Raw genomic sequence first — 25,230 nt, 5'->3', positions numbered from 1 at the left:
GGAGGTAGTGTCTTTAAATGATGTAGTTGTAGAGACTGTTTGCGAGCTCTGTTTGCCATCCGCTGATCAACGAGTTCAGTGAGCGTATTTAGCTGGGCATACTCCTGAAGTATGCCCCTTCATGGATCACTGCCTTGTCGTGGCGGAGGGGCTTGCGAAACTCGATGAAGTCGTGAGCTCTGCTGTGTAGGGCCACCCAAGATAGACAGGTTACGGCAGAGAGTTCTGACAAAATGTGATTCACTGGAGAAGGTAATGGCAACCCACTCCAGTATTTCCTGCCAAGAAAACCCTATGGCCAGTCACAATACCATTATCGATATGGCGCCGGAAGATGAGCCCCCCAGGTTGGAAGGCGTCCCACATGTTACTGGGGATGAACAAAGGGCGATTCCTAGTAGCTCCAGGACGAATGAAGCGGCTGGGCTAAAGCCAAAAGGACGCTCAGTTGTGGATGTGTCGGGAAGCGACCGGAAAGTCCGATGTTGCAAGGAGATATATCACATAGCAACATGGAATGTAAGATCTATGACGCAAGGTAAACTAGATATCGTCAAGCGAGAAATGGACAGATTGAACATTGATATCTTGGGTATCAGCGAGCTCAAGTGGACCGGAATGGGAGAATTTAACTCCGGCGACCATTATGTCTTTTATTGTGGGCACGAATCCAAGAGAAGGAATGGGGTCGCTCTCATAGTAAACAGAAGAATGGGCAAAGCAGTGCTAGGGTACAACCCCAAAAACGACCGAATGATTTCACTTCGGATCCAAGGTCACCCTTTCAATATAACAGTTATCCAAGTCTATGCACCGACCACTGCTGCTGAAGAAGCTGACGTTGAGAGATTTTATGCGGACCTACAATGCCTTTTAGACCACACCCCATCATCTGACGTCGTTTTTCTCATAGGAGACTGGAATGCTAAGGTCGGGAGTGAAGAAATATCCGGAATTACAGGCAAGTTCGGTCTTGGTGAGCCAAATGAAGCTGGGCAGAGGCTAGTAGAGTTCTGTCAAGAAAACAACCTGACCATAGCGAATACTCATTTTCAACAGCACAAGAGGCGCCTGTACACATGGATTTCACCGGACGGTCTGTACAGGAATCAGATCGATTATATTATTAGCCGGCAGAGATGGAGAAGCGCTATACAAGCAGTAAAAACAAGGCCTGGGGCCGATTGTGGCACCGATCATCAGCTTCTTGTTGCCAAAATTAAGCTTCGATTGAGGAAAGCGCAGAAAACTAGAAGGCCTTTCAGGTATGATCTGGATCAGATTCCATTAGAATATGCTGTGGAAGTGAGGAATCGATTTCAAGAATTAGATCTAGAAGACAAAGAGCCCGAAGAGATGTGGACTGATGTTCGTGATATAATACAAGAAGTTGATACTAAGGTAGTTCCAAAGCAAAAGAAATGCAAAAAAGCAAACTGGTTATCTGAAGAGGCTTTGCAAATAGCTGAGGAAAGGAGGATGGCAAAAGGTATGGGGGAAAGAGAAAGATACAAGGTGCTCAATGCGGATTTTCAGAAAATAGCAAGGAGAGATAAGAATGCCTTCCTGAACATACAGTGTCAAGCAGTTGAGGACAACAGCCAATTAAGGAACACAAGAGCTCTGTATAAGACAATCAAAGATATCAAAGGAAGCTTCTGTGCTAAGCTGGGCGTGATAAAGGACAAACGAGGCAAGGACATCACTGAAGCCTCAGAGATAAAGAAGAGGTGGCAGGAATACACAGAAGAACTGTACAAGAAGGACCCGGATGTGCAAACCCAAGATAGGACGGTTGTGATTTCTGATCTCGAGCCGGGCATCCTGAAGAGTGAAGTTGAATGGGCCTTAGCCAGCCTTGCTAAGAACAAAGCTAGCGGAATTGATGGTATTCCAGCTGAGTTGCTTCAAAACCTCAACCACGATGCTGTTAACACACTGCATACATTATGTCAAAAGATTTGGACAACCCTGCAGTGGCCACAGGATTGGAGGAGGTCAGTTTACATCCCCATTCCAAAGAAAGGCAGTGCCAAAGATTGTTCCAACTACCGCACGATCGCACTTATTTCGCATGCTAGCAAGGTGATGTTAAAAATCCTGCAAGGTAGGCTGCAGCAATATGTGGATCGGGAGCTTCCGGACGTGCAAGCTGGGTTTCGCAAGGGCAGAGGAACTAGAGACCAAATTGCCAACCTTCGCTGGATCATGGAAAAAGCAAGAGAGTTCCAGAAACCCATTTACTTCTGCTTTATTGATTATGCGAAAGCGTTTGACTGCGTAGATCACAGCAGATTGTGGCAAGCTCTCCAAGAGATGGGAGTTCCAATTCACCTCATCTGTCTCCTCAGGAACCTTTATGAAGGGCAAGAGGCCACAGTCAGAACTGGGCATGGTCTTACTGATTGGTTTCCGATTGAGAAAGGGGTGAGGCAAGGCTGCATACTGTCGCCCTGCCTATTTAACCTATATGCAGAGTGCATCATGAGGAAGGCCGGTCTGGACGAGTCTTCAGCTGGAGTGAAGATTGCTGGAAAACGTATCAACAACCTTAGATATGCGGATGATACCACTTTAATGGCAGAAAGTGAAGTGGAACTCAAGAGACTTCTGATGCGCGTACAAGAAGAGAGTGAGAAGTTTGGGCTTAAACTGAACATTAAAAAGACGAAGATCATGGCGTCTTGCCCTATCAAGTCCTGGAGCATCAATGGACAAAAAGTGGAAGCTGTGACAGATTTTCTATTCTTGGGCGCCAAGATTACCTCGGAAGGAGACTGCAGCCATGAAATTAGGAGACGCCTGCTTCTGGGAAAGAGAGCAATGGTTAGCCTTGACCGCCTAGTAAAGAGCAGAGACATTAGTCTACCAACCAAGATCCGTATAACCCGTGCTATGGTCTTTCCAGTTGTGATGTATGGATGCGAGAGTTGGACTGTGAAAAAGGCTGACCGCCGAAGAATTGACGCGTTTGAATTGTGGTGCTGGCGAAGACTCTTAAGAGTTCCTTGGACTGCCAGACGATCAAATCAGTCGATATTGTCGACCATAAACCCTGACTGCTCATTGGAGGGTCAAATTCTAAAGTTAAAGCTCAGCTACTTTGGTCATCTGATGAGAAGAGAGGAGTCGCTGGAGAAAGATTTGATGTTGGGAAAGGTTGAGGGTCGCCGGAGAAGGGGTAGGCAGCGAACGCGATGGTTAAATGGCATTCTCGAGGCATTGCAGATGAAGCTATGTGATGTTAAGAAGATAGTGAAAGACCGGAAAGCGTGGCGTGACATGGTCCATAGGGTCACGAAGAGTCGGACACGACTGAACGCCTGAACTGAACTGAACTCCTGAAGTACTGGTATGGGTGCTAGGCGGGGAAGATACGTTATTGCACGCATAGCCTCACGATTGATGGCCTCAAGGGAGTCCCACTGTCTGCGGGTGAGACGTTGAAACTGTTCCTGGTATATTATATATGGCTGGAGGACAGAGCGAACAAGCTGGCGGGCCGTGTGAGCACGCGCGCCGCTAGAGCGCATAGCCATGCGACGAATGAGACCTAAAGTAGCGTGAGCGGTCTTACGGATGGCTGTCAGCCACGGGGTGCCAGTCCCAGAGGAATGAAGAAGACCAAGAATGCGAACGGTTTGTACCTGAGGAATTGGGGTATTATCTATCATAAAATTTATAGTGGAAGCTTTTCGTAAGCCAGCTTTACTTTCAATTCGAATGAAACAGGATTTTGTATGCGAAAGAGTTAGGCCCAAAGGAGGGAGGCGAAATGTCAATACATCCAGCGCATGCTGGAGGGCCGCCTGCTGGACGGACGTATCTGGGTGACAGCACCATAAGGTTATATCATCGGCATACGCAAGCATGCGTATAGAAGGGATGGCCTCTAGGGCTCGAATAAGTGGAATGAAGGCCACATTAAATAACGTAGGGGCGAGAACGGAGCCCTGGGGCACTCCTCTGTTTGAGGGGAAGTGACCAAAGGGCTTTCCATGGACACGCACACTGAATGTTCTATTTGTTAGAAATGCGTGAATGGCGAGGAGAAACCTGTGAGGAAGACCAAGAGTTTTTAGGGAGGCAAGAATGGCTGAGTGAAGGATGTTATTATATGCCTTTCTTATATCAGTAGCGATCACAGTTCTAACAAGATGACTGTGCGGAGAGTGGTGAAGCACGTCAGCAGCCAAAGTAGCAAGACCGTCCTCCGTTCCTATTTGCGGGCGGAAGCCAATTTGGGATTCTGGATAGCAATCATGGGATTCCAGCCACCACGATAAGCGAGTGGGGAGAATGTTTTCGTAAAGCTTGCAGATTGTTGGCGTTAGGGAAATTGGACGAAGGGCCGAGGGAGATACTGGAGGATGACCTGACTTCGGTATTGGAACAACAATAGAATGCTTCCACTCGTCCGGCATGACACCAGAATGCCACACGTCATTGAATGCATCAAGCAGGGCCTGCAAAGCAGTCCCTTCCAAGTTTCGGAATAAGGAGTTAGCTATGACGTCGTGGCCAGGAGCAGAGTTAGATTTTAGGCGTTCAATGGAGGCCAGCAGCTCTGCCATGGTTAGGACAGAAGTAATCGCATCGGGGGGTTCGGTAACCGGTAAGCAAGGTGGAGAAGTTGAGGTGGAATCATAGTGGGGAAAAAATGTCTGGCCGCCTTGTTTGCAAATGTGTCCTCATCTACATTCATAGCAAGTCGAATGCTCTCTGTGTAATCAGAAACTTGAGAAGAGTGCTCCATGGCGTGAAACACTCTCCAAAGTTGTCGATTACTCTGCTTGGAGGACAGGCGCTCACACCATGAAGCCCAACGTCGCCTTCCTAGACGCTTTTCATACCGCCTCGCACGCGCGGTAGCGCGGTGAAGAGCGGGAATAGCCGATGGGTCATCGGGTTACGAGCAGCATAATGATCTGCCTGGCGACGCAGAGCCCAATGATTCAGGAGGTGGATGTCCGGGTTTGGCTCGTCTTCATTTACAGTGGTGGTAATCGTGTGGGACGCAAGAACAGCAGAGAGAGTAGACAATGCTGATTATGGGGTTAAATCAGATAAGCGATTGTCTGCGCGTACAGTGTCCCAAGATGTTATTCGTACGCTACGGCGTATTTTACGTATCCGCGAAGGAGTGAGAGAGTAAAGATAGGACTGTGATCACTACCACGGGTATCTGGTTCAACAGCCCAGCGAGGGCTACCAGGGCCTAACTACCGACTCAAATCAGGTGAATAAGGCCCACCTCGTGGACGGGCAGATGTACGCGGGTGGTTTAAAAGTTGAAAAGAATTGTATGAAAAGCTTCCCTGGATGTGTGCACCCCTGGGAGAATCCGATGGGTAACCCCACGAGGTGTGTGCGCCATTGAAGTCTCCACCGACTAGAATAGAGATAACTCAGTAGGTAGAACGCAAAAAACGAACCCATCCAAGATTAGGAGATGCGGAACCAGGACGGCCATAAAAGGAAACTAGTATGAATGGTGTGCGTACAGGCTTAACTAGGAGTGCTACCACCTCTTGGCGTGTGTTACACCAGCGTGAAAGGTCGATCGGTGTGTGGGGAACTGAAGTGTGAATATAAATTGCAGATTTACCTGGGCTGTGGGAAGAGGTGATACAACGGCGATGAGGAATGGAAGGTGAATGGTAAGCGCAGAATCCTGAAAGGCGAGGAAGTGAGTTATGCTCTTGAAGTAAGAAGGTCCACGCCTTTAGCTTTTTGTCGCGAAGACGGATGTTCACTTCAGAGGCCTAAAGGCACGAGCGTAAGCGCCAGCACCTGCACAACAAAAAGACTACGTAGATGAGTCGCCGTGGTCATCGCTGTAGTGCTGCCGAGCCCATTCATCGCTGCATTATCCAATGCAGCGATGTGCATGCATGGTGTATTTTTACTAACATACACTATTTTTTCTTTCGTATGCTTCAAAACTTGCGTCGTATAATTTTTAATATGGTGTTGGTCAAATATTTAGGGGAAACCCCCAAGGTGGAGTAGATTTCTAATAAGGGAGTAATTACTCACTGTCATCCACCCGAGCGCAGCCATTCGAAGTTAAATAAAATTATGAAGTTTCTGAGAAAGCTTTGTAGCCGTATGGCTGCGCTCGGGTGGATGACAATAAGTAATTATTCCCTTATTATATTTTTTAATATTTTGCGCCATTTCATTTTTATTTGCCAATATCAGCATATATGTAGCGTGCTGCATCACAAGGCTTCTGGGCTCACAGAAAATCATCACAAGATGTTTTTCGTTCCACTTTGCATTTAATATTGTTTCTCCCTGAAACCATCACATCACTATTTCTGGTCAATATCAACTACAAAAACATAAAAGAAATCCTCTACGTTTACCTTGGACTTGCAGACTTGGCTTCTTTAATTTTTATCACCTTGTCATGTCTTGAGTTTGAAAAACATTTGTTTATTTTGTGGTTTCTACGTGGGCATAGGCCACCAACCACCGCGGGTTCGAGCGTCGCGCGAGCCAAAGCCCCGATCAACCGTCACCGCGCGCACACTGAAACACTGCAGCGCGCACTCATTCTCCACCGGGAGGAGAGCACTGCGCTGCAAGGACACAAACCTCCAAGTTCACAAAGGAGACGTTTATTGAAACGCCATCCTCCAACGGCACGCACACACACACACACACACACACACACACACACACACACACACACACACACACACACACACACACACACACACACACACACACACACACACACACACACACACACACACACACACACACACACACACACACACACACACACACACACACACACACACACACACACACACACACACACACACACACACACACACACACACACACATACACACACACATACACATTCGCGCGCGCGCACGCACATACACATATATACAAACGCACATACACACACTACACAGTCACCGTGTCAAGGGAGCGCGCGAGGAGCAAGGGTCCCCTGCGCGCACAAGTGACACGGAGTGCGCGCCGCAAGCACGCAAGGGCGTGCTGTGATCTCTTTCTCGCAGTGACCAAAGGGTTCCTTTGAAAGAGAGTGGGCAACCACCGCAAGGTACGCCTGTCGCGGATCGTTGGATCACGATCGACAGGCTCGAGCTTCGCTCCCAGGTACGACCCGGAGCAGACGAACTCGAGTACACACTAGTCTGCGCGGAAAAAGGCCGGCAGACAAGAACAGTTGCGTACGCACCTTGCGATGTCTCGGAGGGGTCTCTCTCTGAGCTCCGCTCGGACAGTCGCGCAAGCGCGGCCGTCGAAGCGGTGCCGTGTTCCCGCCAAAAGACGCCAATGAGAACAGCCACTGGGACGCCAGGGTGGAGCTGTGGCCCGAACGACAGTGACAAGTCGTCCGAGCCCCTCTCCGCCGCCCCAGGCTGGAGAAAGGGAACGGGGAGAACTGGGAAGCGGGCGGCGGCCGCGCAAAGGGCAGCCGCAGCAAGCCCGAATCCCACAATTTCAGGTCCCTTTTTCTCAGAATTTTGAAATTGTATACAGCGCCTGTATATTTGTATCCGTACACTTCAAATTCCATGTCTGTTGTCCCTGTAACTGCCCTTATCCTGTTTGTGCATCATGATGCGTGTGCTCTTCATTCTCAAGACAATGTTACAGTAATAAGGGTGTTTTAATAATACTTGAACATTACTACAAAACAATGGTTCTCTTCATATCTTGTTTTGGAGATACCTGGCAACATGGGGTTCAATACCCGACATCTCCTTGAGCTACCGTACGCATGCCTCTACTGTGCTAGGAATCTTTAAAGAGATCCTACCAGCAATCTAGGATTGTGTAAATCTAGTTGTGCTTGGGCGTCCAAGTTCAAAACGATGGGAGAAAATAAGAGATTTAAGTAAAATGGAATTGCCCCAATGCCATAGGAAGTATAGACGGCAACCACTTCCCCATCAAATGCCACGACAATCGTGGCTTTGAATATTTCAACTATAAAGGGTCCCACACTGTTGTTCTGCTAGGCATTGCAAATGCCAATTATCGGTTCATCATGGTGGACATTGGTGCTCAGGGACGGCTTTCAGATGGTTCCGTTTTCCGAGACAGCATCCTGAAGACTAACCTTCAGCAGGGAACTTTAGGCATTCCCTCCATACTGAGTAGATGGCCTGCTTGTTTGTTTGGTGACGCTGCATTCCCACTACAAACCTATTTAATGCGTCCATACTCAGGGAGGAAGCTTGATTAAAGACAGTTTTCAGCTATCGTCTTTCTAGGGCACGCAGGTGTGTTGAAAAAGCTTTCGGCGTTTTAGTTTCAAGGTGGCGGGTGTTCCTCAAAACAGTGGACGGCGAGCCACAGCTCCTCACTCACATGATAGTGGCGGCTGTGTGCCTTCATAACTTACTCATGGATGATGCTGCCTACTGCCCATATGATTACGGTGAACGGCCATGTGAGGAGGTTGTGCAGCACGTAGAGTGGAGGTTCACAGTTGCCCAAGTTGGCACCACTGCATTAACATATAACCACCGACCTAGCTCAGCTGCCACGGCAATGAGGGATTATTTTGTCTGCAGAAGGCTCATTACCATGGCAGCTGAGTGTTGTCAGGCGGAGCTAATAAGCCAACACCACACTGCTCATGAATAAACTGCACGAAAAAACACGGACAGAGGCAGAAAATCTGCGCTCTATAGTGTGTACGCGTTTTCTGTCTTTGTCAGTGTTTTTTTCACGCAGAGTATTCAAGAAGGACCACCACCAAATAGCCCGCCAGAAAACCACATTGCTGTTAATATGCCCTTCTCATAAACTATATTACCACAATTTAAATTTACATTCTCTTTGGGTTCAACCACTACTACATATTTTATCTCCTCTAAACCACCGCCCAAAGGTTAATATTCGACGTAGTAAGCTATCCATATTCCTTTCTGGCCCAAATAAGCGAATATTGGAACAACTTACCTGTGTCCCTTACTAGCATAACCAGCACTGAAAATTTTAAAACGGCCGTTCAAGGTTTTATCTTGTAAGATATAACAAATGACTTATTGTGCATAATAACTGTGTTTCTTTTACAATGTATTTTGTACTCATAGGTCCGGTCGCGCTACCATGTAACACTCGGGACGATTGATATTTTGGTGTTGACATTAGTATTCTTGTGGTGTTTTCTTTTTTTTAATATTTTGTATCTTCACGTTTTATATTTGTCTTCTAGTGTTTGTTTTCTTCTACAATTTGCCTTTGTTATTTGCCCCTCCCCTCATGTACCATGTACCTTGAGGGTACAACCAACGAGTGTATACCTGCGAGTGCTTTTCTCTTATGATCGTATAGTCTTGTCATCGGGTTTTTTGTCTGACTTAAGGTAACTCATTGCATGCATTGAATAATCATACTTTTGAATAGGGAACCATAAGCCAGAGGGTTTAAGGCAAAGTGCAATACTATAAACACCACTTGCCGAAAACAGATTCACAACACAGTAAATCACAAAAATAACTGATTACTTACGGCTCCTTTTTTGTGTGTTATTCAATTTTTTTCATCCTTACTAGGTATCCATTCTGATGTTCAATGCACTTTTAAAACATATGAGATTCTGTCCTTATTTACTTATATGCAAATTCCTGATCTATTTCTATGTAAACACATTTTCAGCACTGTATAGTAGTTTCTTTTTTAATTTTAAGCTACTAATTCTTGCTATCCATTGCACAACATTGTTTACTTTTTGCTCTTATGCTCGATGCTGTATGCTACATGCTGTATCGTGTTGTTGCCCATACAGTTCCTATAAATTATCTGCATTTGACTAGCAATATCCAGTCTGGCTGGATGCGGGTTTTCATGCTTTGGGATAACTACATACTTTCATTAAAACAAAGAATTTCAGGAATCTATAACAGTACCCACAATCAGACACCCATCAGTAAGGGTTTAACTTTCTCAAAGATAACTAGTCCTTTCTCACAATGGAGGAATTTCTTGAATATTGTTAAAACTGCTCACAACTGTCATATGAGTAAAAAAAGTAATCTAGAAAATAACCACAATGGAGCCTGATGTTGCAACATTGAGGCGTAAAGCAGTTCGTAAATAAGTCCAACCACAACATTGCACTTCAACAATGGCATTTTTTTCATCACATTTATGCCCCTCAAAAATAACACAAACAAAACATTGCATCACATAAATATTGCACTTTATTTACGATATGATGCTTGAAATACAGTAATCATCTCACAATTAGTTTGAACTAACAATGTGCCAAGGAGTATTGATCGCTCAGTCTGAGGCCCACTGCATGGAACATTTGTGGCGACTGAGGACGGCAGGGGCCTTGCAGCTACCTTGGCTTTGTCTCAGACCCAGCGGCCAACACCAGCGCTGATGCCAGTTCAGGCCACACTGTCCAAAAGCTGTTTCAAGTTAGCATGTGGCATTAGCACTTTACTGAAATGAGATCCAATATCACAGCATGCATAATTGTCAGCAAGCCAAAATTGTAATACCAAACAAGTGAATGAAGTAAATATTGCACTTTTCTGAATATGTCATGCTGAAATGGCTGTATGTAAAATAGAAACATAACTAATAACTTAATGCAACAATGCGATCTTGGACAGTAATGGTATACATATTGCTATCAAGAAACAAATACCCCTAGTTGCACACTATGTGGTGCTCAACATCATGTGGTGCCTCGGATCACACTATACATCTATTAAATAATCAATGTGTTTGAGGCATTCGCCCTGTTAGATACTGCTGCTCTAGTTGTTGGTCTTGTAACACCAAATGTACACAAGACAACTGTCTGCTGCATGAGGAATGTAATGCCACAAGATATCGATTCTTGTTAAAGGACAGTAGTTCAACAAGAACATCTCGCCTCCAAGAAAATTCCTTGCTTGGTAGATAATGGATATACAACTAAAATCATAAGACAGATATTTGTTTCATTCTTAAGTTCTATCAAAATGATGCTTTGCTTTTCTCAGTGCTACTTGGAGCCACAGGTGGTCAAAATTTTCAGAGCCCTCCACTATAGCGTCCCTTGTAGCCTGAGTTGCTTTGGGACTTTAAATTCCATAAACTAAACCAAACCAAAAAGCTGCTTTGGGACTTTAAACCCTATAAACATAATCAAACAAACACCTGAGTTGCTCTACGACATTACACCCTATAAACTAAACCAAACCGACAAAGGAAATGAGCTACATGCGTACTGTTTTGTACTTCATCAAGACTAGATTCAATGTTGCAGTGTTAATATTTGTACTACTTTATCACAGCATAGCATGTCACACCATGTCACACCCTAAGACACTCAAGCAATTCATGCAGTCTTGTGAGAATGATTGCATTAAACTGAAAATTTTGCGTTCTTTGCATTATTCAGGTAAGCAATCTAGCTTAGCATTAATATAAGAAAATTTAAAAGAGTGCCATAAACAAAACATAAATGCACACCTTATGTTTCAGTGTCAGCGTCCAACATACGCCGAGGTGCTACAATACTCGCCACCCCAGTCGGCGACCCTGATTCCTGCTAACGTAGCTGCACCAACAACACCGGCCCCCGTGATCCAGTACGTAACTGATTCCCGACCGTCTGGACGGAAAGCAGACGAGTGGCGTACCCCCGACCGACGGCCTTTATGCTTTCACTGCGGCGAACCGGGTCATGTCAATCGGCGCTGTCCCTACCGTCGACTGGGCCTCGAAGGTATTTCCGCCGATTCTCCGCGGCCTCGCTACGGCGAACGGCCCCAAAGAAGTTAAACGAAAAAAATAAAAATTTAAAACAATTACCTACAGTGCAATGAATGCGCGCTCATGTGTCGCCAGCATATATGGTAACAAAATTGAAATTGCATAATAACGATGCTCTCTATGGAAGTTATTTTTGTTCGAAAGCTGCAATACATGGCTCATAATGATGCATTTGACTACAACTTTTCACCGCGTTCTCCTAAGCACTGATGAGAAACTGTTCTTCAGGCATTCTATGCCTTATTATCCAACCATATAATCACCGCACCGAAGGCGTTTCCCTCCAGAGAACTAAACAATTCTATCCCATCGTGTCAACCAGACAGCTAATGGCAATTCATATATATTAAAAGTAATGCGACCGCACCGAAGGCGTTTCCCCCAGAGAACTAAACAATTCTATCCCATCGTGTCAACCAGATAGCTAATGGCAATTCATATATATTAAAAGTAATGCGAGAGCGTTATTTAAGCAGTTTTGGGGCATTTTTAGAGAACATCACTCTAGAAGAATTTAACACATGATTGAGAATTAGGTTTGCTTTCTGTAATATTTTGCCGCTTTGACAAGCGCAGCTTCCGTGGGCTGAAAGATGATTTTACCGCGCTTCTTTCTGAGGACTACACCTTGTCCCTAGTTCGTAGATATAGTTTTAATGTTGACCCTTGCTTTCTTTCTATTTTTTCTTTACTGCCAATTTATTTCTTCAGGTCTTAGCTCGTCGAGTATTTTGTATTTCTTGCTGCTTTATATGCCCCCGCTTAGTTCTATGCGGATTTTTTCTTGCTCTAAACGTCGACCTGATTTGACGAAAAAAAATTATTAACATGGGAATTTTAACCTTCAAGTACTCAAAGTTATGGTCGTTTTCGCTTTTCTTTTCCTTAATAGGAATACAGCAAGTATACCGGCTGCTGCATCGGTCAGTTGCACGTCATGACATTTCAAGAGCACTCCGTCATGAACCTGCGGGCCATCTTTAGTAAAAAAATATGTCCATTTGTTCGAACCAAGAACGATTCCGTGAAAACTGAAGATTGTTTTACGTATGTGATTGTTACTGAAACACATAGGTAAAACGCACTTTGCATAAACAAAAAAAAAATGTAGCGAAATTATCGTGCCACTGAAAACGTTACCGAGCCAAGAGTCGAGGTGACCAAAGAGCTACGAACGCACTTCTCGTTGTTTTAGCGAAGCCGAGGACAAAACTGCGCATTCCTCCTCACAAGCGTTGCGCAAAGAACATGTGGTTTCCATTCTCTCGTTCTTTCGTCGCCTCTCCGCCCGAGGGCCTTGACTAAAGCAATTTTCCAAACCGCTTTCAACTCACATCTTGTAGCGTTTTCTCCCCGTGAAGCAGTCATCGCGAAAGGGCAGCGACTTTCACTGCCCTTTCTTTCTTCCCGGCTGGGCATGCGTTGCTCACAATGTCCCCCGCTCTACTCCCCCGCACTCTTCTCTTCCTTCCCGCCAACTTCTTCATCTAGGATCTTTGGGATATTCTTGAGGGGGGGGGGGGGGGGGGGTTACCGGACGCGGGGTATACCGGCCTAACGTCGCGGCGGCACTCTTGGCGTCCGGGGGGAGGGGAGATGGGACGTGGGGAGGGGTGGGGGGGAGCCAACTTTCTTGGCCGGCAACCTTCTGGGCTCGCGCGGTCCTGCGGGACCTCTTTCAATTCTCTCACCGCCTTTCGAGCTTTATGCTTCCTCTTTCGACAGATCTCAAACAAAAAAAGAGAGAGAGTGAAAACAGAACGACCCTTCAGCCCCCTTCCAACGGTGCCTCGAAACTCGACACAAGCGGCTGATTCAAAGGCGTCCGGCCGGCCACACAATCCCCACCCGCTCGAGCTGCTCGAGCTCCCGCAGCTTTGGACAGCAGAACCGAAAAACCAAGCATTGTGAAAGTTCCAGTTCGTTTTAATGACCATGCCTGAAAGAGGGTAACTGTGAGTACCACCAGCATTTTAAGTTGTTTGTTCCTAACTGAGCTTTCTGAGATTATTTCTTGCTTTTTCTCGTTGTAATATTGCTACTTTTTCTTACCAGGTGTAATAAAACATCAGATCACTGGGATGTACTTTGCGTGGCAAGATTCATTCTGGACTGTTGCAACTGAGGTCTGGGAATCTGCGCTAGCCGTACGGTAAGATACCTTTTTTTTTTGCATGATTTGGTGCTTTATGTTGCAAGCCTTGATCATCATGTCAATAACCGATATGCTTGCGAGAATGGAAAGCCATTTATTTCGACCGAACCACGCCAGTCAGTTCTGAACTGTATTTTCAGCGCACTATTTTGTATGCATAAACCCTGGTCACAAAGACAAAATTTACGGCGCAGAGGTGGCAATTTGTATTGCAAAAGAAAAAATGTGGCCCTGTAAAACATGATGCGTGTTTTGTGAGATTTTCGGGTTACAACTTCATCGCGCGTGTTGTGTGTCTGAAGTGATCAATTTCTTTTACATACTATATTCAAAACTCATGGTTAAGTTGGGCTTTCTGGAACATGATTTTTAGTTGGGAGCGAATATTTACTATTGTAATTTGCCGTTATGAATGCACATTTGGAATGGCCTAAACGACGTGTAGCTTATTCACGTGTTTGATCTTTTTCCTGCGCTAATCCCGAGTACTAGAAGTGTCATAAAATAGTCAGCAGGTGTAGTTTTACTATCAATTGTAGAAAACTAAAAGCGTCCGGAAAGAAGATCTGCTGAGGCACTTATTCTTACTGCTAAATTTGATTATTTGCGGAAATAAAAAAAAACTTTTCTTTCAAAAATGCACTTATCCACATTTATAGATTGTTATATCGCGCAGAAAAAAAAGGGGCTTGCCTGAAACATGAAGCTTTATCTTCTACGTGCAAGAGCTTCTACTGTCCGCGCGAAGAACTCTATGTAAAAAAAATTCTGAAAAGGGGATTCTTATTTACAGTTGCTACCATAGTTCTTATACTTAACCACACGTACAAACTTGTTCCCACAACAAACGTAATGCTAAGCTACGGATTTCTTTATTTTTTCAATTTGAGTATATTATACAAACTCCAAAGCATATGTGTCGTACGTTGTTTTGGCTGCAGCTTTGACAAATTTTAACATGTTCTGTATGCAGTAATGATGCGATGTACACTAATTTTAGCAGCCGCGGTCGGAGTGCGACTGCCATTTTTGCGTCTCTTTTTTCTTTTGTAGTTTCTTTTAGTTCTTGCGGCAATCTATCCTAACGAAAACTATTCAAAGGAAAGCTATTGATTTGAAGCACGCAGTTATGACGACGTCTTTCTTCTACAGGTGTTCGATAACAAAGGCACTACAAGTAGAAAGAGGCAAGCACTGACTACCGTTTAACGAATAGATAACGGCAAATACCATTTTGTTTTGTTTCCAGCGTCAACAACACATCCACATGGGAAGCCGTGCACTGCCAGATGTCGCAACCAATGTAACCAAGTTAATATGGCCGGCCTCGACGAGTATGCAGCTTATTTCAACCTGAGTAAACCAGACAAGAAAGTTGTCTGAGGGCCAACAGGTCGTGCTTTATTTTGCATTTTTACTCCACGGTCTAGCTGTACATCCATTTTCGAAAAGTTTTCTCTCTTACTGGGATTTATGAATGTTGCTTTTATTTCCAGGTGCCATCTGCGAAAGGAAATACATTGTTATGCACGCTGCTCAAGTACATATTTTTAAAGGCTGCTGGGAGCTGCCGCCCCGACAACCGACCACAAAAGAAGCTGCGATGAACTCAACGCCTTCCTCCAACTTGGGACCTGAGAACACCTTGCCAAGGGACGCAAAAACAGGAGGAGCACTGATGTCTAAGAGTTCTGCCTAATTTTTTCCACGCCCTGTAACCCATGGACACCTAATAAATCACCATGCAATGTACCTTTCAGCTGTATTATTTTATGTGCATGGATATTCTCAGCATGCTTTATTTAAACAAAAAGCTACATTAAAAATATCAGCACTGCATACGTATGGGATGGCTTTGTAGTTACCTATTAGCCAAAGCGCGAAATAGCGACTAGCCGCAGTACTGATTATTGAAACATCCAGCACTATAATGTGCCGGATTTCCAATTGCTCTGGCTAGATGCCAATAATGCAAAACCGCTGTGCAAGATTGGATTGGAAATACTGGGTAGCCGATAAATCTGGCTGGATGCCAGTTGTGAATATCCAGTGAATAAGCATGGATACAAGATATTGGATGCCCAGTGAGCTTGGCGGGATAGCCGTGATATAACAACCAGTGAGTGAGCTTGGTGGAAGATATTGAGTAGTCATTGAGTGCCACTGAATGCCAGTAAACAAGGCAGTATGCCAATACTGGTTTTGATAGGAGAGCCAATCAAATTGGTTGGCGTATATCTTGGCTCTTTGTGCGCCCCAATCAGACGCCAATATGGACCAATATTGGCACCAATATATCCCAATATTGGACCAGTGACGGTTCATTGATGGCGTGCTGCTTGGGTAACGTCACTATCGACGGATATCCGATCCCTTCTATCCCTTATCCGTATTCACGGTCTCTATCTCCAATCCAATGGCAAAATCACTACTGTCCTTTTCCGACTTACTACCACCGTCCAGCAGATGGTACGGCTGATCCGACGGGTCGCTAGCCGACACTACGGCATACCGTCGTCTTGTTTAGGCCTTTGTGCTAAGCCGCCTTGTCTACTCCCTCCCCTACTTATTTCTGTCTCGTGGCGAGGAAGACAAGGTTAACTGTCTCATCCGCCAAATATATAAGTTGACTCTCGGGCTTCCCACTTCCATCCCCACTTCTCGTCTACTGGCAATGGGCGTCCGCAATACTCTTTCAGAACTTGTGGAGGCCCATCGCGTGGCACAACTCGATCATTGATCTCGCACCACCCCTGACAGAGCCCTTCTTACTTCCTTTCGTTTGACCCATGTCTCCCCTGTCTGTGTCACCCATCCCTTGCCCAGCCCACTCTTTTCCATGCTCACTGTAAAGCCCCTTCCTGAGAACATGCACCCTGAGCATCATGCCGCTCGCCGATCTGCCCGCGCCTCCACCCTCTGGTGCCAGTACGGTACACGGTCTGACGCCGTGTATGCTGATGCGGCACCCTACCTCTCGCATCCCGCCTATGCCCTGGCCACTGTTTCTAATACACGAACCCCCCTATCCATCGCCACTGTCCATGCTCACCTCCACTGCCGCAGAGGATGCAGCCGTCGCCCTCGCCATTGCCAGCACACCAGCCCTTTTCATATTTAGCGACTCTAAGACTGCAGTCCGCAACTTTGCAAATGGTAGAATCTTTGCTCACTATCCTTAAGCACTCCTCCCCTCCCCTTCCCGATCTATCCAGCTCTTTTGGGTTCCGGCTCACACGGGGCACCCTGGCAATAAGGCGGCAAATTCTATCGCTCGCGAGATGACCGACCGAGCTGGCACCCTCCACCCCGGGATGGACACGCGTGACGCCCTCCTAACCTTCCATGACATCATCTTCCACTACCGCAACTCGCAAATATCCCTCCGTCCCCCTCACAAGTCCCTATCTAAAATCGAACAGAATACGTGGCGCCATTTACAGGCCCATACTTTCCTCTCCCCTGCACGCCTTGCCCTTATTAACCCCGGTGCCTTCTAGCCCCAATGCACGCTTTGCAGCTCTCCCCGAGCAGACTATGCTCACATTTGTTGCTCTTGCCCAACGCACTTTCCCCCGTCTCCTGACAAATAAACAGCCCGCAGCTGTGGGAGGCTGCTTTGGCCAGCTCGGAGCCGCATATTCAACAGCGGCTTACGACCTGGACCTGGAGGCCACGACCAGCAGCCGGACGGCCACCCACGGAACGGCGGCAACAAAATTTTTTTTCGGCCTTCACTGAATAAAGTTTGTACCACCATTTACCATACCCCCTTCGTTGGTCACGGCACTTATGGGTGACAAAAGCGCACACTTTATGATCGTGATGTGATGCAAGAACGGTACGAGCACCACTCGTCCACCGCCACGGCGAAAAAGCGACTTTGCGACCAATGTAGCTCTCGATCGCTACAAACCTCTCTTAGATGTATCTTAAGAGGAGAATGGCAAAAAGCTTACCTTTCCTATCTTATAATTTTCCTCACATCGTTAGCCTCTTGTCGGAATTCATTGAAGTCCTGCATATTATATATATATATATATATATATATATGTGGAAAACTTTGAAAGAGCGCAAACACACACGACCGCTAAGGACAAGAGACGAGACACAAGCGCCGACTGTCAACTGATTTTTATTGGAGCACGGCAACACCTATATACACAGCAGCTTACATAAGTTAAGAAGTTTCAGTAACGCACGTGCGAGCAATAGACACTGGATAAAAATCAATTGACAGTCGGCGCTTGTGTCTCATCTCTAGCCCTTAATGGTCGTGTGTGCGCTCTTTCAAAGTTTTCCAAAGATAAACCAACTCGCCCAAAAAGAAGGGTTAATGAATATATATATATATATATGAAGGAAAGAAGCGAACAGTCGACGAGGCCAAGGAAAGCATTGGGGATTGTACTTTGTCCTATTTTGTTAGTTTTTTTTTGCTTCAATAATCACATAAGTTAGTAATGTATTCTGTTCATGGGAAAGGTAATTAAACAGAAAGTAGAAGAAAAAACAACGTGCCGATGGTGGGATCCGAACCCACGACCACCGAATATCGCGTCCGGTGCTCTTCCAACTGAGCTACATCGGCCGCTGTCTCCCCTGCTACTTTCTTGGGTATTTATGTTGTCTGTATACGAACCTTGAGAGTGTTCACCAGCGCCACAGGACGTTCCACGTCCGCCTCTTTGGTTGAGGGTGGGTCCCTAACCCATTTAACTTCCCTACTGCTTTGCGCCATGGTGAATGCCTCGGCAGTATCCAGCCGATCGCATCTCTCCTGATCTCTGAGGAACCTGACGACGCGTCGCACTCTGCCGTGACTGCGCTCAGCCCCCCTTCACTTGCGCCCACTCCTCCCTCTACAGCCTTGTTCCTCCGCTCCATCGACGCCAATCTTCCTCCAGCGCAGCGCACTCAGCTTTTGAACCTACTACATCCATTTCGCTCCTCCTTCGACTCCCATCAAAGTTGTTTGGGTCAAACTGCTACAGTCACTCATCGCTACGACATCGGCACCCGCGCACCACTGCGACAGCGCCCCTATCGTGTGTCTGCAATCGAACGCCAGGCTATCGAAGATCAAGTCTACCTAATGATTCAGAATGGCGTGATTCAGCCCACATGCAGCCCTTGGGCATCACCTGTTGTCCTCCTAAAAAGAAAGATCGATCCGCTTCTGTGTCGATTATCGCCGCCTGAATAAGATTACGCGAAAGGACGTCTACCCTCTCCCACGCATCGACGACGCTCTCGACTGTTTGCAAGGCACCGAGCTCTTTTCTTCATTAGATTTACATTCCGGCTATTGGCAAGTTCCCCTGGAAGCGGCTGATCGCCCCAAAACTGCCTTTGTAACTCCCGACGGCTTGTACAAATTTACAGTTATGCCGTCTGGCCTTTGTAATGTTCCGGCAACATTTGAGCGGATGATGGACACCATTTTGCGTGGCTTAAAGTGGAAGACGTGCCTCTGCTACCTCCATGACATTGTCGTCTTTTCTCCTGACTTTGACACACACCTCTACCGTCTGAAGCACGTTTTGACCTGCCTATCTGATGCCGGACTGCAGCTGAATTGGAAAAAATGTCATTTTGTCGCCCGCCAGCTCACCATTCTTGGCCACGTTGTCTCCAAAGAAGGTGTATCTCCAGATGCTGCCAAACTCCGTGCCGTAGCAGCCTTTCCCAAACCGACATCCATCAAAGATCTATGTAGCTTCCTCGGGCTGTGCTCTTACTTTCGCCGCTTCATTAGAAATTTTGCTTCAATTGCTGCTTCCTTGACAGACCTTCTGTCCGGCAGTTCTGATCTTTCGTCGCGGTCGCTAACGTGCGACGATGCCTTCAATAGTTTACGCCGGATCCTCACGGCAACGCCTGTCCTACGTCACTTCGATCCCACAGCGCCTACTGAGGTCCACACGGACGCCAGTGGTATTGGTCTCGGCGCTGTGCTCGCTCAGCGCAAATCAGTTTATACTGAATGCGTGGTCGCCTATGCTAGACGAACAATCACGAAGGCTGAATCCAATTACTTTGTCACGGAAAAAGAATGCTTAGCGATTATTTGGGCTCTTACTGAATTCCGCCCTTACCTCTATGGCCGCCCTTTTGACGTAGTGACGGACCACCATGAGCTTTGCTGGCTTTCCTCACTGAAAGACCCGTCCGGCAGACTGGCAAGATGGGCTTTTCGCCTTCAGAAATATGATGTCCACGTTGTTTACCGCTCCGGCCGCAAGCATCACGACGCCGATGCACTTTCCCGCTGCCCCCTTACAGCTGAGGTCGCGAGCCTTTCCTCTTCCGACGTTTCCCCACCATCGCTTCACATCAATGACATGCCGCCAGCGTAGCGGCAAGATCCTTGGATAAATTCTCTCCTAGATTTTATCTCCAATCCTACAGCTGCTTCTCCATCGCGTGCTCTCCGCCGTCATGCTTCCCACTTCGCCATTCGGGATAACCTCTACCGCCGCAACTACTGCGCAGATGGCCGCAAGTGGGTGCTAGTTACTCCCCGGCAGCTATGTTCGCAAATCTGTGACTATTTCCACGCTGACCCACACTCCGGTCACGCGGGTGTCCAAGACATACACTCGTCTCCGGCTGCGTTAGTACTGGCGAGGGCGAGGCATGTACACCTTCGTACTCAAGTACGTTGGCTCATGCCTCACCTGTCAACGTTGCAAGCCATCTCCTCAACGTTCCGCTGGAGAGTTGCTACCGTTACCCAACCCACCACGCCCTTTCGACCGCGTCGGCATTGATTTGTATGGGCCGCTTCCCTACACTGCAGCCGGCAACCGCTGGGCTATTGTAGCCGTTGATTATCTGACGAGGTATGCAGAAACCGCCGCACTTCCATCTGCCACAGCGTCAGAAGTAGCTTCCATCATTTTTCAGCGATTTGTTCGTTGCCACGGCGCACCTCGAGAGCTGCTCAGCGACAGAGGACGCGTTTTCTTGAGGGACGTTGTGAAAGCCTTGCTCACCAAGTGTAACATTATTCATAAAACAAGCTCCGCCTATAATCCCCAGACTAATGGCCTCACTGAGCGTTTCGATTCTACCATTGGCGACATGCTTTCTATGTACGTCTCCTCCAACCACTCAAATTGGGACCTCGTCCTTCCGTATGTCAAGCTTACAATACCGCAACGCAGTCTACTGCTGGCTTCTCTTCTTTTTTTTCTCCTCTACGGCAATCACCCCCCTGCTACAACCGACACCATACTCCCGTATCAGCCAGACATATCAGAGTATACTCCTGCGTCTCAAGCAGCCCAGCATGCGGAAGACTGTCGACAAATTACCCGCGCATTCACGGCTAATACCCAATACCGTCATAAATCCAACCATGACAACCAACACTCGACACCGGACTTCTCTTCTGGCGCTCTTGTGTGGCTGTGGATACTTTCCAATGCTCCTGGACTGTCTTCAAAATTTCTTGCTAAATACCATGGCCCATACCGAGTTCTGGAGCGCGCCTCTCCGGTTAATTATGTGGTGGAACCCCTTACGCCGTCTCATGATCTACGCCGGCGCGGACGCTAGATTGTTCACGTCCAGCGCCTTAAACCTTATTACGACCCTGCCGTCTTGCTCACGCCGTACGTCGCCAGGATGTCGCCTCTTCGTCCCGGGGGTAATTGTCAAGAGGAAGAAGTTCACGAGGAACATTCTAGGCAGTGGCATCGTGATCGCTGCGCGTGTTGGACATGACGGTGTTCGCTGTTGCTGTGCTCGCCGCTGATCTGCCCAGTCCTGCTGATCGAGTCCTGCTGATCTGATCAATAAACCCCGATCCTACACTTTTAACTTCTTGCCATAACTAACATGATCCAAATGTTCTGGTTCGAAGCCCATATTTTAAGACAAGGAGACACTCTGAACGGAAAGCTCACTGTAGTGACTGACTCCAGACAAGCGTGCCGTATCTACACAGGGCAGAAGCGGCAGAATCACCAATCGTATTCTACAAACGACGAGAAGACACATACCAAACTGTAAACACAGTATAGTGTGGCTTCTCGGGCATGAAGGAATGAGAGGCAACGAGACAGCAGATTAGTTAGCTCTAGGGTACATGCCCCAAGAAGACTGAACACTCGGCAGCACGGGCACCTTTGATCGTATTATCCTCATATACTCAGTTCTACTAGATCAATACAAGAACCATCGGAAAGGCTACCCATCCCCACATAAAAAATACAATTGGCTGTGGCTTGGCTTGGTTAAGCCTGGAAAATTGCGAAAGCAATGGCTTGGTTCAGCTGGTAGTTTGGACATTGTTGCCCTGTATGGCTTATGCATGGATTCACTCTGGACACAACATGGTTCTACGGCGATTTTGCTTTATTTAATCATGCCACAAGCGCCCACACACATAACACTCATAACCAAAGGGATTGTTCGTAAAGCGTTTGTTGAATTCACGCGTAGCAGGCTTTAACTCTACAACTCTTCTCTCATGTTATTCGCGTCGCTGAGCCACAATGTCACCGTCTGGCTCGACCGCGATGTTCAAGCGCGGTTTCTTTTCTTGAGCTCTCCGCTTTCGTCTTGCCTTGTTGCATTCTTCCTTCTTGGCTACATACTGTCCTCTTCTTTTAGCAAGCCGCTCCTCTCTCTGTTCCGGCGTTTCTTCAGCACGGCGTTTTCTTCTCATGTCATTGTGTCGCTCCATACTATTCATAGATCCTTCACCAACATCTTCGGCATTAAGGGCGTCCATGAAACTTGCCTCTGCTTGCTCTTCTCTATGTTCCGGCGTTTCTTCAGCACGGCGTTTTCTTCTCATGTCATTGTGTCGCTCTATTCATAGATCCTTCACCAACGTCTTCGGCATTAAGGGCGTCCATGAAACTTGCCTCTGCTTGCTCTTCTCTCTGTTCCGGCGTTTCTTCAGCACGGCGTTTTCTTCTCATGTCATTGTGTCGCTCCATACTATTCATAGATCCTTCACCAACGTCTTCGGCATTAAGGGCGTCCATGAAACTTGCCTCGGCTTGGTCTTCTCTCTGTTCCGGCGTTTCTTCAGCACGGCGTTTTCTTCTCATGTCATTGTGTCGCTCCATACTATTCATAGATCCTTCACCAACATCTTCGGCATTAAGGGCGTCCATGAAACTTGTATCGGCTTGCTCTTCTCTCTGTTCCGGCGTTTCTTCAGCACGGCGTTTTCTTCTGTTGACATTGTGTCGCTCCATACTATTTATAGATTCTTCAACACCTTCGGCATTAGGATCGTCCATGAAACTTGTCTCCGAAGTTTCACTTGGCCGTTCCGTGTCAAGCGATCTTCACCGGCGTGCTCGCCAGGCTGATACATACGCACGGTGTTTAGTTCGCCGTTCTTCCCGCTCTTCGTCTGTTTCTTCGGCACGACTCCGTCGCTTGACCGCAGCAGATCGTTCCAGCCTCGCCTGGTACACATCATCCGACATAGCGCACTGAGAGGAGCGCAGCTACATCCCCCCGTTTTATTCCGCTCTATCGAGCGCTTTCTCTCGGCAGCGGCGAAGCCGGCGTGTGAAGCCTCACCTCAGCTACTAGCCATCGATGGCGCTAGCTGGGTCCCCGTCTCTCGGTCTGTTGTGACGTCACACGGTCACGTGGCAATGGCGTGACGTCACCGCTCCAGCTCTTGTGAAGACACAAACACCATCAAAAAATTGGAGGACCAAGCAGCCCAAGTTACGGGCATATTCAGAAGAGTAGCGCTTAGAGGACACGGCCTGAAGGAACGTAGTGTACTCAAAATGACACAGGCCTACATCATCAGTCGCATATGTTATGCCACACCTTTTCTCAATCACAAAAAGTCAGAATGTGAAAAAATCGACGTCATAATTCGAAAATGCGTCAAACGCGCTCTAGGCCTCCCTGTCTCCACATCAACAGAGAAGCTGGAGAAAATGCGGATTCATAATACATGGCAAGAACTCACTGAAGCTGTCAGAATCTCTCAACTGGAAAGGCTAAGTCAGACGGAGACAGGCAGAGCCATCCTAGACTGGGTCGGACTCCAATCAGACAGAGGCCCACAGACGAAAACATCTATCCCACCCAACATAAGGGAACACATACTGGTACCACCCTTACCTCGAAACATGCACCGAGACTACAACAAAGAACGCAGAGAACACAGAGCCAAAGCCATCGCTAAAAGAATGAAACGCAAAGCAGTTGATGAAGTTGCTTATGTAGACGCGTCATGCGGACGACACGGAGCAGCTGTCTCGGCAGTAGTGAATGAAGGTGCACCTAAAATTGCGGCCTCAACACGCACCCGTGACATTAGTACAGCTGAAGAGGTCGCAATAGCGCTCGCATGCACTGGTACACAGGCCAAAACTATAATCAGAGACAGCAAAACGGCTGTCTGGAATTTTGCAAAAGGATGGATCTCAGAGGAGGCCAAAAAGATTCTTCTCACAAATCCCATTACTAGAACCATATCCATCATATGGATACCAGCACACGAATGCAAAGGTAGAACAGCCCGAATGCAAGGGAATTAAAGATTGCGCTATCACATACAATGAGATCACAGAATCTTAGAAATTAGATCAAAAAGTATACCCTCTCCCTGATCGGTCTCTCACTAAGCACGCATCTGGAGGCGATTACAAGCCGATAACTACATCTGTCCTGTCTGGGTTTTCTTAACATAGACCGGGGAGGAAGAAGATTCTAAATATAAAAATTGCGGCCAAAAAGGCACGCTAGATCATATAATATGGCAATGCGCCGATTCACCAGGCGCCGGCATTAACATTGATAGTAGAGAAGCCTGGGAGGTTTGGCTGCGGAGCGGAGATCCCACTGTTCAGCAGCACGCGACTCGCCTGGCGGCTGAGGCCGAGAAGAGTGCTTGTAACCTCGCCTGACCTCAGCCTGCGGGGCCCTCCTGATCCGCTCCCCGGCCTGCGTGCCGGGGGCGGGAGATGAAGGGCTTCTTTTCGGTGGAAATAAAGTTTTCATTCATTCATTCCTCACCTCCGCCATCGATGGCGCGAGCCGGGGCCCCGTCTCTCGGTCACGTGGCGCGCAGCTTTGTGAGGAGGCGCCACGACCATCAATGGCAGAAAGTGCAAGCAGTATTGCTTTCGCAATAAAAAGGCGAACCGAAGTGGAAACAGTAGACTGACGCATAATGAGTAGCCGCTGCCTATCCACACACACAAATTACACAAGATTTTTCCTACGCGATATGTAGGCGAATGCCCGTAGTGCTGTAACGGTAACCGACATTAGACCATGTCACATGAACGTATTCTATGGCA

At 47.1% G+C, this 25,230-nt stretch overlaps 1 pseudogene; it reads right to left on the bottom strand.

Annotated features, from left to right (window-relative positions):
- Positions 1 to 22,301: 22,301 nt before the first annotated feature.
- Positions 22,302 to 23,388, bottom strand: LOC146177502 (uncharacterized; annotated as a pseudogene).
- Between the last annotated feature and the right edge of the window lie 1,842 nt (positions 23,389 to 25,230).

Source organism: Amblyomma maculatum, chromosome 10 (genome assembly GCF_055883805.1).
Source record: "Amblyomma maculatum isolate TAMU_Amacu chromosome 10, ASM5588380v1, whole genome shotgun sequence".
NCBI lineage: Eukaryota > Metazoa > Arthropoda > Arachnida > Ixodida > Ixodidae > Amblyomma > Amblyomma maculatum.
This window is presented reverse-complemented; position numbering and strand designations above follow the sequence as displayed.